General features: G+C 37.7%; 1 protein-coding gene across 2 annotated transcripts in view; it reads right to left on the reverse strand.

Moving 5' to 3' along the window:
- RALGAPA2 (Ral GTPase activating protein catalytic alpha subunit 2) overlaps positions 1-16,616 on the reverse strand; it is a 317,151-nt gene that overhangs the window by 62,349 nt on the left and 238,186 nt on the right. The gene's annotated exons all lie outside the window — the stretch shown is intronic.

Here is a 16,616-nt window from a genome sequence, read left to right on the forward strand (position 1 = left end):
ATCTAAGTACACTATATCCACTGGGTCATCCTTGTCCTCATGCTTATTGACCCATCAAAGAACTCTAGTGGATTGGTGAGGCATGATTTCCCTCTACAAAAGCCATGTTGACTCTTCCCCAACAACTTGCGCTCATCTGTGTGTCGGATAATTCTGTTCTTTGCTATAGTTTCAACCAATTTCAACTGGGTACTCAAATTAGGATTACTGTCCTGTAACTGCTGGGACTGCCTCTGGAGCCTTTTTAAAAAATTGGCATCACATTAGTGATCCTCCAGTCATATAGTACAGAAACTGATTTAAATGATAGGTTATATACCACAGTTAGTAGTGCTGCACACCTGACACAAAAATGCATTCTAATCTCCCTGACCTAGGGAAAAAAAGACATACCTGAACCCAGTCAGCCGTCCTAACTTTGGATGCCGAAAAGTAATTTGACAGGGTTCAGTGGGATTTTGTCCTAAATATATACTTGGATTTTTGAAAAAGTGTCAAAGTAAGGTAAATAAAATAACACAATGCTACAGCCACACTACCTCAGTATAAACAAATTACCTACAGATCACAGACCCAAAGTAGGGCACCAGGAAAGCATGACCTTTCTCTACTAGTCCCTTTTGCTCTGAAACCACCAGTAACAGCAATTTGATATATGGATTTGACATATCAATTTGATTATATGAAGTCTTTCTGAATGCAGGAGTTATTACAAGAATGTCAGTGGTTAGAAATCTTGTCTTGATAATTACAGAAATGATAAAGGCTATATCTGACTGTAGAGTTATTTTTGAGCCCAAATTCAACAGGCTGTAATTCTGAAATCCTGTCATTCCTTTCTCTATTGGTAAGAAACAACAGTTTACCTGGATTAAAACAAATGAGAAACTACTCATCCACGCCTAACAAATCAGGTACTCTTAAAGTTATTGGACTATTGGTTAAAACATATGCACAAAGATATAAAATATGATATTATAGAGACTGAGTGATTTTAAGGCAAAAGTTGGAAGAAACTATGATGGGTTGGATAAAATCATGGGCAAGTGCAGAAGGAATTTGGACATGAACCAAAATGGTGACGGATTAGAAGAAAATTGCAGTGTGAGCAATAGATGGAACAATAGTTCCTCATAAAGAAATCTATAAAGTGACATGGAACTCCCAGATGGTACTACAAAGAATCAGATAGTTCAGTGGTTCTCAAACTAGGGCTGCTGCTTGTTCAGGGAAAGCCCCTGGCAGGCGGGGCTGGTTTGTTTATCTACCGCATCAGCAGGTTCGGCCGACTGTAAGGTGTTTTAGTTGGTACTACTTGACATTTTGATTAAAAAACTAGAATGACAGAAGATTAACATGGCACACATTAAACTGATGAAAAACTGGCTAGCTGATAGATCTCAAAATGTAATTGCAAATGGGGAATAGTCACTGAGTGGGTATGTTTCCAGTGGGGTCTTGCAGAGATCATTCTTGGCCCTACGGTATTTAACATTTTTATCAATGACATGGAAGAAAATTTAAAATCAACCAGATCATAAAGTTTGCAGATGACACAAAGATTGGGGGAGTGGTAAACAATGAGAACAGATCACTAATTGAGAGTGACCTGGATCATGTAGAAAACTGGATGCTAGTAAACAACATGCATTTTAATATGGCTAAATGTAAATGTATATATCTAGGAACAAAGAATATAGGCCATACTTACAGGATGGAGGACTCTATCCCAGGAAGTAGTGCTATGAAAAAGATTTGAGGGTTGTGGTGGATAATCAGCTGAACAGGAGCTTCCAGTACAACACTGTGGCCAAAAGAGCTAATGCTATCCTTGGACATATAAACAGTGGAATATTGAGCAAGAGTAGAGAGGTTATTTCACCTCTATATTTGGCACTGGTGTGACTGCTGCTGGAAGACTGTTGTCCACTTCTGGAGACATTTTCAGAAGGATGTTGATAAATTAGAGAGGGATCAGAGAAGAGTCACAAGAATGATTAAAGGATTAGAAAACCTGCCTTATAGTAGAGAGTCATAGAGCTTAATATATTTAACTTAAAGAGATTGTTAAGGGGAGATTTGATTACAGTGTACAAATGGGGAAACAAATATTTAATAGTAGGCTCTTCAGTCTAGCAGAGAAAGGTATACCATGATCCAACTGCTGGAACTTGAAGCTAGACACATTCAGACTAGAAATATGGCATAAAATTTTAATGGTGAGAATCAGGGGTCGCTCCAGGCACCAGCACAGCAAGCGCATGGCTGGGGCAGCCTGCCAATCACTGTGAGGGCACCAGGCAGGCGGCTTTCGGCGGCACACCTGTGGGAGGTCCACCGGTCCCGCGGCTTTGGTGGCAATTCGGCAGTGAGTACGCTGATGGTGCGGCACCGGCAAACTGCCTGCAAGCAGCCTGTCTGCCGTGCTTGGGGCAGCAAAAAACATAGAGCCACCCCTGGTGAGAATAATTAACCACTGGAACAATTCACCAAGGGTCATGGTGAATTCTCCAACACTGACAATTTTTAAATCAATACTGGATGCTTTTCTAAAAGATCTGCTCTAGGAATTATTTTGAAGACGCTCTATAGCTTGCTATACCGGAAATCAGATTAGATGATCACAATGGTTCTTTCTGGCCTTGGAATCTATGAAAATTATTGCAAACTGTGGAATACCAGTAAAAATAACTAAAATCATTTATATGATAATGCCAAACGTGCAGTCAGAGATGGTGATAGCGTCGGCTAATGGTGTGCAATTATAACTGGAGTAAGACAAGGGTGTATTACATCCCCACTGTTTACATTGGTCATTGACTATGTCCTGAGGAAAGTAATTGCAGGAGACAATTGGGTAATTTTATGGACAAATTATAAAGCCCAATTGGATAACCTTGTTTTTGCTGATGACGTTGTCTTGCCTAGTTCAACACATGGCTAAAAGGAAGAAAACTCCCAGCTTCTGGCACATACAGAAAAAATAAGTTGGTTTGTTCATCCACAAGGGGAAGATAGATCGCCATACAGTTTATGTCCTAAAGGTAACCATTAGAAAGGACAAAGAAACACTAGAAGTAGTATCTCATTTTACCTATCCATGGAGTGAGTTGTGCAATGATGGTGTCACTATACTATATGGCAAGCAACAAATATCAAAAGCTGCAAACAACTTACATAAACTTGAGAAGATTTGGGAAAGTGGCATAACAGGCATTCAAAATAGGAATTTTAACACTGGCATCATGTCCGTTCTCCTTTATGGAGCAGAGTTATGCAAACTATAATAGAGATTGGAGAAGATCAACTCATTCCAAAATAAATGCCCATGGAAGATCTTCAGAGTCTATTGGAAAGAGTTTTTTGCAACATCAGAATTTTTAATTTGATGCTTTAGATTTGTTTGCCTATCATGATAACATGTCAATGAACTTATTTGGGACACAATTTAAGGATGCCAGCAAAACAACTTCCATGGTGAGTGATAATATGGACAGCACGTGGAAAGAGAAAAAGAAGAAAACCTAGAGAAACTTTACACAGAACAACAGAAAAAGAAGCCAATCCATCAACACGACACTAAAAAGCCTGAACAAACCAGCAAAAGACCAAAATAAATGGTGGAAACTGAGAGATGCCCTGTGCACCTGAGAATGAGAGAGGACAAAGAAAGAGAAAAGGCAAAGAAGTAAAAGCATTATCATTATCTATATTAAAGTAGCACCCCAAAGCCTCAATCAGGATTGGAATCTCATTGTGTTGGGTTTAAACACAAATACAGAGTAAAAAGACAACCCCTACCCTGGAGTTTACATTTTAAATAACTAGGCAGATGAAAAAACAAAGGGGAAAAGATATGGGTTTATCTGCCATATCTTGACTTCCATTGCCTTCCTTTCAGAAAACACTAAAGACACACATACTGAAATATTTTTGACTGTAATTATTCATATATCCTTCTCACCAGCTGTGATGCTGTGTGACTGAAATATGACCATGTATATCATTAATATTTCTACTGTTAGACAATTGCAACAAATCTTATACAAAACATATTATGTAAGGTGTCAATGGAAAAAGTTATGATTTGCTAAATAAAATTATCCTGTTTAAATCCATGTATCATCACTGTATCTGAAGTTATCAATATTGGCTATATAGCTGTATCCCAAATGTGTTTGTTCCTGGGATAACACGCACTAGCTAAAATGTACATTGATGCCAGATAGGTAGGTATTGATGGCCTATTAAAGACACTTAACTCTCACAATGGGCCTGAGAAGAAACTCTTTCTGCCCAGCAAGTCTACCCGTGGATGCCTTATCACAGAAATGGCCAGTGGCTGCCACCGTGAATCAGCAAGCCATGAAAGGACATGTGATATGCTCATGTGACTCTGGACTCCATCTTGTGCCAGTAACTTTCCAGACAGGGGCTGTGAGCTGTGTTTGGGACAGTAAAATCTCAACCACCTGGCAGAGGGTATAAAAGACCCTTGAAACATCTCCATGTTGCCTCTTTCCTGCTCCGATTCTCTGGACTGGGGATTTACAACTAAAAGGAGCACACAGAACTGAGGACCTTCCAGTCTTTTGGAAGTTACCAGAGACTTTATGAGCCAGTAGTTCATTCCATCACTGCTACAAACTTGATATAAGAACTTTGCAATGATTGTATGTATATAATTTATTAACCATTTTAACTCTCTTCTTCTTTCTCACAAATAAACCTTTAGATTATAGTTACTAAAGGATTGGCAGCAGCGTGATTATTGGGTAAAATCTGAGTTATACACTGACCTGGCTATGTGGCTGATCTCTTGAGCTCAGAAAAACTCTTTGTTTGATTAAATTGGTTTTCAATAACTGCTCATCATAAAGTCTAGTGTCTGGGTGTTGAAATAAGGACTGGAATGCCTAAGGAGACTGCCTTTTTGACTTCTTGATATCCAAAGTGGTGAGACAGACGTTTACTTTTGTTATTGGCTTGGCATATCTAATGGTAGAATAACCACCAGTTTGGGTTGAGTCTGCCACATTTCTCAGAATTTTGTCCGGAATCTGGTATTTTCACCTGTGAACCACTGAGGCACGGTGACACTGACATACACAAGAAAAGAGATCAGAAAGATTTTAAGAATTCTAAAACCTTTAGACATCAAAAACAGTAATAAAATTCATGTGAGAATTTTATTTATAGCCCCATCTTACACAAACTGTAATTAATCAAGTAGTCATTATACAAGTCAAATCTCTCCAATCTGCATCAAGAATTATGAATACTTTGAGTGTGACTTTTGGAATTTCATAATTAACACTACTGTAGGGTTGTTTTTTTTAAATAAGGTGGAAATGCTGGCATGCAAATCCTATTCAACAGCTTGAGATTACTAAGAGCTTTTACAAGGCAAAGAACATGTTAAAAGTTCATTAATTAAACAGTGCTTGTGGAACAGATGGAATGGCTATCTGGACTCTAATTACTGTACATTGGTACAGAGGTTTGCAGACCTTAACAAGGTTCAATAAAATGAATAATTACACATTAGTCACAATTACAGAAACCTGCAAGATGAGCTGAATCATCATGGCAACAAGTCATAAAACATGGTAACACAAAGACCAAAAGGCACTCCAAAACCTAATAAAGAAAATGCTTTTGGATTCAAACAAGACATTCTCACATCCCAGTCCATGGAAAAAATTATCAGGATTTAAAGTAACTGTTTACCGTCTTTATACATGCTGTAGAATTGATTAGTTGTAGCAAAGTATCAGGGAAATATAGCACTGAAAGGGTTAACCAAATCAAAGCCAACAGGGCAATGATCTGAAAAATAACTAGCTACAGAAATGAACAGAACAGGAATCTTTTTGTCACACATTAAATGCATTATTGAAAATGAGACACTGAAGTTTCCTTTTATCTTTACAGCAAAATGGAGATGTAATATGTCAGGCACTGAGGCTGTTTAAACCAGTATCATTAGTAAATGCAGCTATCCAGAAAATTGGATTATTAAGATTATTTAAAATTTATGTTTTTTTTCAGTAGCTCTAATTAGACCTTTACTTATATAGATGTAATAAGTCCTTAACCTTATTTATTTCATAGCTTATTTTTGTTTCATGTGATACTGAGGAGACAGTTGTCATGAAGGATGAGAAATTATTTTATTCATTAAATACAATTTAATGAAAACCTTTGACTATGTTTTCACTTTAATAGAACATTTTCTTAAATGTTTTTATGAATCAAGCACATATTTCATCAGTGCAAACTGTCACTGTTTCCCCATTTAGAAGACCAGTTATGATAATGTAATTAAAGGTGGCTGCATTAAGCACAGAGAAAATGCTTAGAAGAATGTACTACAATACAACCATCACAAATAAATTACAATCCTGTAAAATACTTTAGACACATTTGTACTTAACTGGTAAACTAAAATTATAAAACTTAAAAATAACGTGTTTAAATCACTTTAACTGCAATTCTGCCAAGTTCTTTATATTATTGTATATTTTGAAGGCGTTTACAACTTGGATGAAAAATTAACATGCACCAAGGTTAAACATAGCATGCACAATTTTAATCCACTGAAAATGTAATTTAGAGTAAAAATGTTAATATATTTATATGGTTATCAATGTAAAATTCAACTTTAGGACATATTTGCTGTGCCAGGACTCTGCATCCATGGAGCAGTCTCCATTTCTAAATGGGAAGCACTCCATACATAAAGCTAATGCACCCACGCAAGCTCTGTCACCTTCCTGGGGTGAAATCTGTGACTTATTGCCTTGCCCTTTTTTGTCACATATAGCACTGGGTTCCAGGGAATGAAGTACAAGCAGGCAGTGGGTATGCTCAACAGGTGGCATTTTTCTCCGGCTGAGTGACAGCTCAGAACATAAACTCAGCCAATGAGAAGATAGGTTGGGGTGCCCTCTGGCAATTGGAGGTGAAGAAGGAGATCACCCTCACTGGAATTAAGGGAAGGTGAAAGGAGCCACACAGTCACAACTCAGAGATGCAGAAACTTTCTCAGCCTGACATACCACCAGTCAGTGTGAGAGTGACTCCCATCATCCCCAACCCTCACCGTAACGTGTTTTTTTTAAACAAAAAGACAAGAAATTAGTCTCAGTCCCTTCTTCTCTCTGCCACTGGGGCTGCTTAGAGGAAAAGGTGTTACTAGAGCCCAGAATTTTTAAGCCAGTAGTAAATTTCAGTAGCTCCAGAAAGATGGAGAAGACACTTTTAGAGGGGAATAGAAATAAGTAGCAGGGTTACTCATGGAGGGGGCTAGTTCTTAGCATTCCAAGCAGTTTCAGTGCTGTGCCCTGGGCAATGGGTGAGTTTGGCTTCTGTACTTATCTGCCTTGGAAGAAGTCTTGGTTCACAGACTGCTTATGTACTCCAGAAATCAACATTCTATACAATGAAGGCTAAATAGGATCCTAAAATATGTAGCAATGAGCCAAAATGTGAACCTCCAAAAATGAGTGGAGAAAAAGAAAGGAATCTCAAGGTCACATGTATAGTTTTCTACAACCTCAGTTTTATAAGTCAGCATTTTTGATGTCAGTACTTTGCAGTATCAGACAGTGAGCTATGACTATGTTTGTGTGGTAGAGTCATGAATTTCGATTTAAAATGGAGAGATACACTATCTAATCCAGCTAAGAGGTGCATGAGCGATGGATCCATTTTGCTTCATGAAGTTAGCGATTTGCAAGCTAAGGTCTGGTCTACACTACAGATGTATATTGGTATAACTATGTTGCTCAGTGGTGTGAAAAATCTACATAGCTACCGCCTCTTGGGAAGGTGGATTAATTATGCCGACGGAAGAGCTCTCTCCAGTTGGCTAAAAGCATTAAAGCACTACAGAGGCACAGCTGAATCAGGGCAGCTGTGTCGATGCAGCATTTTAAGTACAGATCTGCCCTAAGAATCGTTATACAATCATCTCCTTAATGACTGTTACTGCTTAGGTGGACAACCTACCAGATTCAGAACACAGCCCATAACTTTCCAGAAGATACCATTATGGATTCTGTGGAAAATTATATTTTTTCAAAATAAACAAACAATTAAAATAATATTTACCTACCAGGTTACACTACTTCAAAGGAGCCATCATAGTATGTCAGGGAAACTGAAAAAGGTTTTCAAAGTTAGTAATTATAGGAAAACACTACTTATCCATTGGAATCTTATTTATGTTTAGATAAATGAAATCTAGATTGATATTTAACTGAAACAAGAGCTCTAGCCATTCTGACAGTAATCTTACAACAGTGTAACACACCCACAAGCATTAAAAATAAACATTTACACAGAAACAAATTAACTCAACTCAGCAGGCAGAAAATCAGTTGCAGAAAAGTACCTTTCCATCAGCCCTCACTACTACTGTCTCCAGGACCGTAGCTTCAACCTTCTACAGAAGCCCTATCAGATAAATAAGCTGAAAGGTGCCTTTTCCAAGAGCACATAGAGAAAAATGTCATGAAGTGCTTAAGAGCTGAGACAAAAGAGCACAATGACAGCTGGTATAAAAGCCCTAAATAATCATATACCAGATCACGGAAGTTCACAGACTCATAGAATTTCACAGACCAAAGTAAATGTATTTTGCTTATGAGACAAACCAACAAAATTCAGGTTTATCTTTGAATGTCCTTAAAGTCCATTTTTATTTTCCAAAGATGCCACCACATTCTTAACTCTTTTTAGCTACTGAGGTACGTATGAGACATAAAACCAGGTACAGAGCTCAGATTACTTTCAGAACAAGAAACTGGAGCTTAGTGTACAAAAATGCATATTCAATTGTATATTAGTGTATGAATTTATTGCATTCGCATGTATAAATTGGGAATCTGTACATGCAAATAGTTATTTGGACATCTAGCTGGTCTTTTGCATCATTACGCATTCTAACTACAGGTACAAATGTAAGTGTGCATTTTTAGGACCATAGGAATTGTCATAGTGCATCAGACCTGTGGTCCATTTAAGTTCAATAATCTGTCTCCATCACCACATCCTTCAGAGGAAGGTGCAAGAACCCTGCAGTAGGCAGAGTTTATCCTGTGATTTCCTGAAAAGGTCTCATTCAACTCCATAATACTTAGAGATAGGCTTTAACCCTGAAGCATGACATTTTATTTCTCTTCCAAACTGTTAGCATTAATTATAACAACTCTGTATATTCTTGAATCTTGCTAAACTTGGCCTCAGTGATATTCTGGGACAACGAGTTCCACAGTCCAATGATAAGATGTGTGAAAAAGTATTTCCCTTTATTGGTTTTGATCTTTTAATTTCATTGACTGTCCCTTTGTTCTTATGTAATAGGGAGAACAGAAACTCTTGATCTACCTTCCCTATTCTATTCCTTATTCTATATACTTCTCTCAAGCCCTCTGTTCTTTGCCTTGTCTCTAAGGTAATCAATCCTAATCTTTTCAATCTCTCTTCTTGAGAATTTTTTCATGCCCAATACCATTCTTGTACCCACACACTCATTTTCCAATCTCTTGGTTTTATTGTTTTTACTCAGAATCTCTTTGATTTTGGCAGTTTAAATTGGCCACATTACATTGTAAATATATAAATTAAATTCAGTACTCAAAGTAATTTAATGTAGTTAACATATTGAAGTGATCACTGTATGTTCTGCAGATTGTGATTATATTGGATGGTTTGGGAATACTATAAGCAATATCAGTAGCTCCCTCTAGTTGGAAAATTCTGCCCCCTCCCCCAGAAGAACACGGTATCCTGGGGAGATAAAAGGACATTTCAACCTTCCCATTATAAATGAGTGGCCTCTGAATACTATGACATTTAAATATATATAGTTATGATAGTTGCACACCCAGTAGTCATATTAATATATTGATTGGTTCTCTTCCTTCTGAAATACAATTTATAATGTTATGTGTTTGTACAGGGTGACTGACACGCTTTCCAACACAGAACTATTGAAAAAGTTAAAAACCTTGGATTTAGAATAGAACAATGTATGGTTTAACTTGTTAGAAAATGAAGCTGGAATTTTTATATTGTTCTTAGTTTTTTAAAAAAAGACAAGAACTCACATTAATAAATATAAGGTTTCATATATTGATCCAGAAGCCACCTACTTACATTTCCAAAGCTTTGAAACTAAAGAAGAGGCTTTTTAGCCTGAGGGGTTAAAAGTGTGGGTGTGGAAGTGGGCTTTTGTTTGAAAAATTAGCAATGCTATGAGTCATTGTGCATTAGTGGCAGAATAGTTTTGCATCTTGTATGAATCCAGACACCATATGCCATGCGAGGACCTATTACTTTATTCGGTGCCATTGCTGACAAGCAGACACGTGGGTATCCCCAGTGGAAAGGCTGTCTCCTCTCCGTGGTGAGTACAGGAACCCAGTGATCTGAACACATCAGACATTGTAACTAGCAGCAGGAACAGCTGGTAAGCAAGCAAGAAGCAACGGCAATACAGAGCTAGAATGTTAATGAGACTGCATGAGCTCACAGCACAAACCTCAAAAGAGAAAATATCAATTTGAATTTTGTCAGTTCCTGCATCTCAAAATGTGTAAATTTTAATTTATTATTGAGATCTTAAGGCTGAATCCTGTGATCTTCATTTAGGCAAACTCCCACTAAAGTATGGGAGTTTGCCTGAGTAAGGTCTGAGTAAAATCTGAGTAAGGGCCTTTGGATTTTGCCATTTAATTTTATTATTTTAAAGCAGTGATCTTCATTTCCGGCCAATAACAAAGTAAGTGGCCAACCTGGCAATCTTTAGTCAGGCAAAACTTGAGGTAAAGCCAATAAATGTTTTTACTTATAAGGGATTACACAGGAGCTGCACAACAAATTCCCTAAGGATTGCTTTGAAAATTTCAGAGTAAAGTCCTTACTTTGTGCTGGTGCAGGGTTAAAAAAAATGTTTAGAGTTATTAATTCAGTGTTAGTCCAAACGCAGGCAACTATGGTTTATTCTCTTTTATGTTATAACTTTAAAATATATTTTACCTGGGAGTATCTGAGTTACAGGTTCTTTGTTTTTCCTGATAACCCAGTTGTAGGGAGCGCTATTCAGCTCTTTCTTGGAGAGGAAAGAGCCATCCACTCAAGGGAGGAAGTGACTATCAACCATTTTGTTTTTAAAATCTGTTTATGATGGAACGTAATTCTCTTCTTGCTAATCGGGAAACTTGATATAGTAAACAGACTTCTGGTGTTTCACCATAATTTCCAACACAGATTTAATACTAAGAACAATGTGTAGTGAGGGCTCATAATACAATATGTCATTATTTTAAGAAAATATATTGCAGTACATTTACTATGTAGTATGAACTTAGTGTTACAAATAAAACTCTATTTCTCTTAAAGAGTGCCCAACTTTGCTACTGTAATTTACATTGAGTTGCACTGTGTTCTGTGAGTAACACTACTGAAATCAGTGTAATTACTCACCAACGAAATCACTACTCAACAAACAGCGAGTGGCCCTCAATGAGTAATGGACATTTCAAAATTCAGGATTACTGTTAAGTATTTCTATAGGTTTTTACAGGCTGGGTCCTGGCCTCAGAGTTATGCAAACAGACTATAAAACTACCTTAAATGCAACTGAGGATATTCTTGTGGTGGGCTCTACACAAACCCCCTTTGCAGGCTATGGCTGGGATAGGGGATAGGCCAGCTCACCTTTGAGCACTGACAATCCCATGTTATAATTACCCCAGGAGCGCTATTATCAGCCAGTACAAATTAGAGTAGAGTGGAGTTCCCTTTACTCGATTACTGGTTAAACCAACCTCAAGCAACCCAAGGAGAACAAAGATGGCGTACTGTCAGTTATGGGCAACTCAGCCTGATCCAAGGACTGGGACCTGCATGTTCAAGACACTATACATATAACAACAAACAAAATCCTGCAAAGTGTATGGTGTTGTATATATTAAACGTTACAGGTGGGGAAATAAGTCAGAAAGGGAAATAAGTCAGAAAACAACAGTGTTTTCCATGACAGAACTAGGATTAGAATTCATAATTCCAAAATCCAAACCCTGTGGCTCATTTCTGTAGACTATATTGCTTCTAAAATCACAATGGACCGTCTAGTTCTCAGTGTGAATCAGAGATTTTACTGTATATTTAGGCCAAAAGTTTTAATTCAGTGGAATTCACTCCACATTTATAACAGTTTCACAGAATGACTTGGTATCTCACAGTTACTTTATTTTTGTTTTTTAAAATTATTTAGCCTACCCAGAACATTAGTTAACCAGAGATTCTGTTTTATGAACTGTTACACTAAACCAATATAACAAATAAAAACCTTTTTAAAATTGCTTACCATTTACTGGAGAGACTATGGTTTCTGCACATATGGAGACCATCATTAAGAGAGGAGGCAGTCAGGGCAATTGAAACTTCTACCAGTGGATTGGAACTATATCAATGACATCACTGTCAAGAGTTACAGTACCAACGACTACATCAGAAACAGGGAGATGCAGGAAATAAGCACTCTCACATTGAGACTAGTGCCTTTACCAATAAAGGGACCACGCTCAGTTGTCTTGCAAAGCTCACATCACCTAAATGGGGGGAAGGGTAATGAAGTTCAAAGTCATGGTGGAAAGATTAATTGGATTGTTTTGGGTTAATTCTAGGCATATGAAAATATGAGGGCAGAGGGGAATGGGATAACAAAGGCCTCTGTGCCAATAACCTTTTTCGGGTGGTGCACTCACAATACATTCTGGATATATATAACCTGGAAGTCTTTATTTGGTAACCTTGACTATAGCGTTAATGATTTTAAGGAATCAAATGGAGTCTTGAAATCCTGAAGAGGAGCAGTGCTCCTGTTATGATGAGAGATTTTAAAGAACAAGAACGCATTGGCAGGAGGACTAAGCTATTCACTCCTGGAGATAATCCCTCCTCTCACAAGGCTGAGGGATGTTTAAAGTTTGAACTATAATTGTTGTAGCTGTTCTATGAATAAAGAGGACTTTGCTTTCTGGGCTATTGCTCTGTCTCTCAATTCTCTTAATTCTCTTTAACACTGTATACATGAGATACAGAAAGGCAGAGATGGCACTGACTTTTCGGGATGTTGATGATCCTCAGAAGTGAAAAGGAATTTACATCAAGATATGTGAAGAGGGACGATGAGCAGTCATTAGTACAAGAGAGGAAGCAAAAAATGTATCTGAAATGCTGAAATGTAAAGTTTTAGATGTTTATGAATGCCTCAGTGTGAATCTGTGGAAGCGAATATATACAGAACTATACAGTACCACTGGAATGCAATACATTTCTCTCCAAGTCTAAGAAGTGTACTATGAATAAGAGCTGAAGAGCTGCCTCTACAATCCCATGTAATGCCACCTAAATGCTTTTCCTTGCATGACTTATTACAGGCTGGAACAGATTAGAGCTATCGATTGCTGCCTGGAGAAGATTCTCACTGTGAGAACGGAAGGCAAGCAGCAGAGAGAGACAGCTAACCTATCGATCTACTTCAGCAGGGAAACTGCACTTCAAAATGAAGGTCAGTACTCCTTTACACCACCTATTAGAGCTACTGTAGCATTCATCAGGATACTTCAGAAATTGGTGTGACTGGACCACTACTCCTGTCTCAAACTCCAACCTGTCTTGTGACAGCTGCTTACAATAGCTGCCAGAGAAGCTAAACATGACAAGTTAAATCTTTTGCTTTTCTGTAGATAAGGTATCAGAGACTGACCATAGATACTCCTCAGAGTCAGAAATGACCATTTCAGCAGAAAACTGTCAGGTGCCATGTCAAATAATTGCCAAAGCTATACAGTCTTAAGAATGTCATACTAATTTCAAACATGATCTTTATAACTTGAAGGCACAAGCTTCACTGGATTAAAAAAAAAAACGAGACCTTTTCTGAAAAGATTCTTAGGCTTTTTCCTTGATTTTCAAATCACCATCAGAATCAAATAGATCACAATGGCATTCTTCTTATAGTCCAAAAAAGCAGGTAACACACATTGCAAAAAACTCTGCATCTGGCATACAAAAAATGTTTTAACCCACCAGTCTATGTACTTAGAAGTATATTTTACGCACAAATGTTTAAATCAAGCTCAGTGACTCTTTAGTCTCTAAGGAAAACTATTAAGAATAAAGAGGTGTAATCAGAATTAATCATTGTATGAAGAATTAATGTTAAGGGCTTGACCTAAACCAACAAAAGGAAATTTATTCAGAATTAAAGCTGAAAATCTACTCTTAACCTACCCCATTCTGGACTTCATATAAGGTGGATACTTTAATATCTGGACACAATATGGTGAGTTGAAGACTCTGAACATCCTTGCTTTTCTAATTCTATAGGCTAGACTTCTATACTTAAGCAAATGTAGGTACTTGTTTTAATATAGCTAAATACATGCACAGTAGAACCTCAGAGTTACGAACACCTTGGGAATGGAGGTTGTTCATAACTATGAAATGTTGAACAAAACATTATGGTAATTCTTTCAAAAGTTTACAACTGAACATTAACTTAATGCAGCTTTGAAACTTTACTATGTAGAATAAAAATACTGCTTTTAACTATCTTAATTTAAATGAAACAAGCATAGTAACAGTTTCCTTACCTTGTCAAATCTTTCTTTTTTAAACCTTCCATTTATTTTTTTAGTAGTTTATGTTTAACACGTACTGTACTGTATTTCCTTCTCTTTTTTGTTTGGTCTCTGCTGCTGCCTGACTGCATATTTCCAGCTCCAAATGAGGTGTGTGGTTGACCGTTCAGTTCGTAACTTTGGTGTTCATAACTCTGAAGTTCTATGTACTGTATTCTGTGTTGCCAAGAAGGCTAATGGCATATTGGGTTGCATTAGTAGGAGCATTGCCAGCAGATAGAGGGAAGTGATTATTACCCTCTATTTGGCACTGGTGAGGCTACATCTTGGAGTATTGTGTCTAGTTTTGGGCCCCACACTACAGGAAGTATGTGGACAAATTGGAGAGAGTCCAGCGGAGGGCAACGAAAATGATTAGGGGGCTGGGGTACATGATTTATGAGGAGCGGCTGAGGGAACTGGTATTATTTAATCTGCAGAAGAGAAGAGTGAGGGGGGATTTGATAGCAGCCTGAAGGGGGGTTTCCAAAGAGGATGGAGCTCAGCTGTTCTCAGTGGTGGAAGATGTCAGAACAAGGAGCAATGGTCTCAAGTTGCAGTGGATGAGGTCTAGGCTGGATATTAGGAAAAACTATTTCACTAGGAGGGTGGTGAAGCACTGGAATGGATTACCTAGGGAGGTGGTGGAATCTCCATCCTTAGAGGTTTTTAAGGCCCAGCTTGACAAAGCCTGGGATGGTTTAGTTGGGGTTGGTCCTGCTTTGAGCAGAGGATTGGACTAGATGACTTCCTGAGGTTTCTTCCAACCCTAATCTTCTACGATTCTATGATTAATTATCAGACTGTTCTACTAATCTGCAGGATTACAAACTCTAACATATCTGAGGAGAGAAATCATGACATCCAATGCTCAGCTATTACATAAATCAAGTGTGTGCTCTTATTGTGTGTATGTATATATAGACATATGCACAAATACATAATTTTGCAGTGGAATAGTATGACCATTCAAGATAAACGTGAGAAGATACTCATCACTCTCTACTTGCAGGGTTTATAACTGGACGAAAAAATCCCAACCCTGGGGTGGGGCACTACAAGCTGTCATACTGTGAGTGATATTTTTTGCTAACCCAGTGAAATGTGGTTCAGCTTTACTTTTTATTTATACAATGGAACAAACCAACAAAATCCCAAAACGAATAAATGATACAGTTAGTATTTTCAAACGTTTGGAACCTTTTAGCTCTGCTACTAAATGCAATGAGTCTAGCAAGCAAGAGGAAGAGATGTGGTAGAGTTACTGGTTGGGCCATCTCCATTTCTACTGAAGACAGGAGACAACCTAGTACTGCAGAGTAGTGGAGATTTTACAAAATGGAATTATGAACATATGCAGGAATCTGAATTTGCAGGAATCACGTGGCTCAAAAAGAAAAGAAAACAGCATCAGTTCTGTTGATGTCCTCTAAAATGAGGCTTTTAAAAAGATGTCTTTAGATGACCATGTATTTATTAATCCAAAGCAGATATTAATTTAACATCTAATGGTCCTTGAAAACAGAAACTGTAGTTAAACTATTAAGGAAGTAGTTTAAGGAGTTAAACTATTAAGGAAGGAGACCAGAGTCAGATTACCATAGAGGGCGGAAAGCACATCAAGCAATTTGTGTCCCATGAAGACAACAGACTGTAAATCTTATGCTCTTCAATGGATGCCTTGCAAGCAGTTAGGAAAACCTGGGGCAGAACTTCAGATGTGTACCCAAACATTTGATTTCTTCACATTGTTCTAAGCAATGAGAGTTAGTGAAAAAGTAAATTGGATGGGAATTACTATGGTCACATCCAACTGATGAAGACACCAAGTCAATACCCAAAGTCAATAGAAGACTACCAGATTTTAGCACCACAGTCTCTTCTGAAGTTAGAAAGGACTTTACTCACCAGAACAAT

The sequence above is a fragment of the Gopherus evgoodei genome, chromosome 3 (assembly GCF_007399415.2).
Source record: "Gopherus evgoodei ecotype Sinaloan lineage chromosome 3, rGopEvg1_v1.p, whole genome shotgun sequence".
NCBI lineage: Eukaryota > Metazoa > Chordata > Testudines > Testudinidae > Gopherus > Gopherus evgoodei.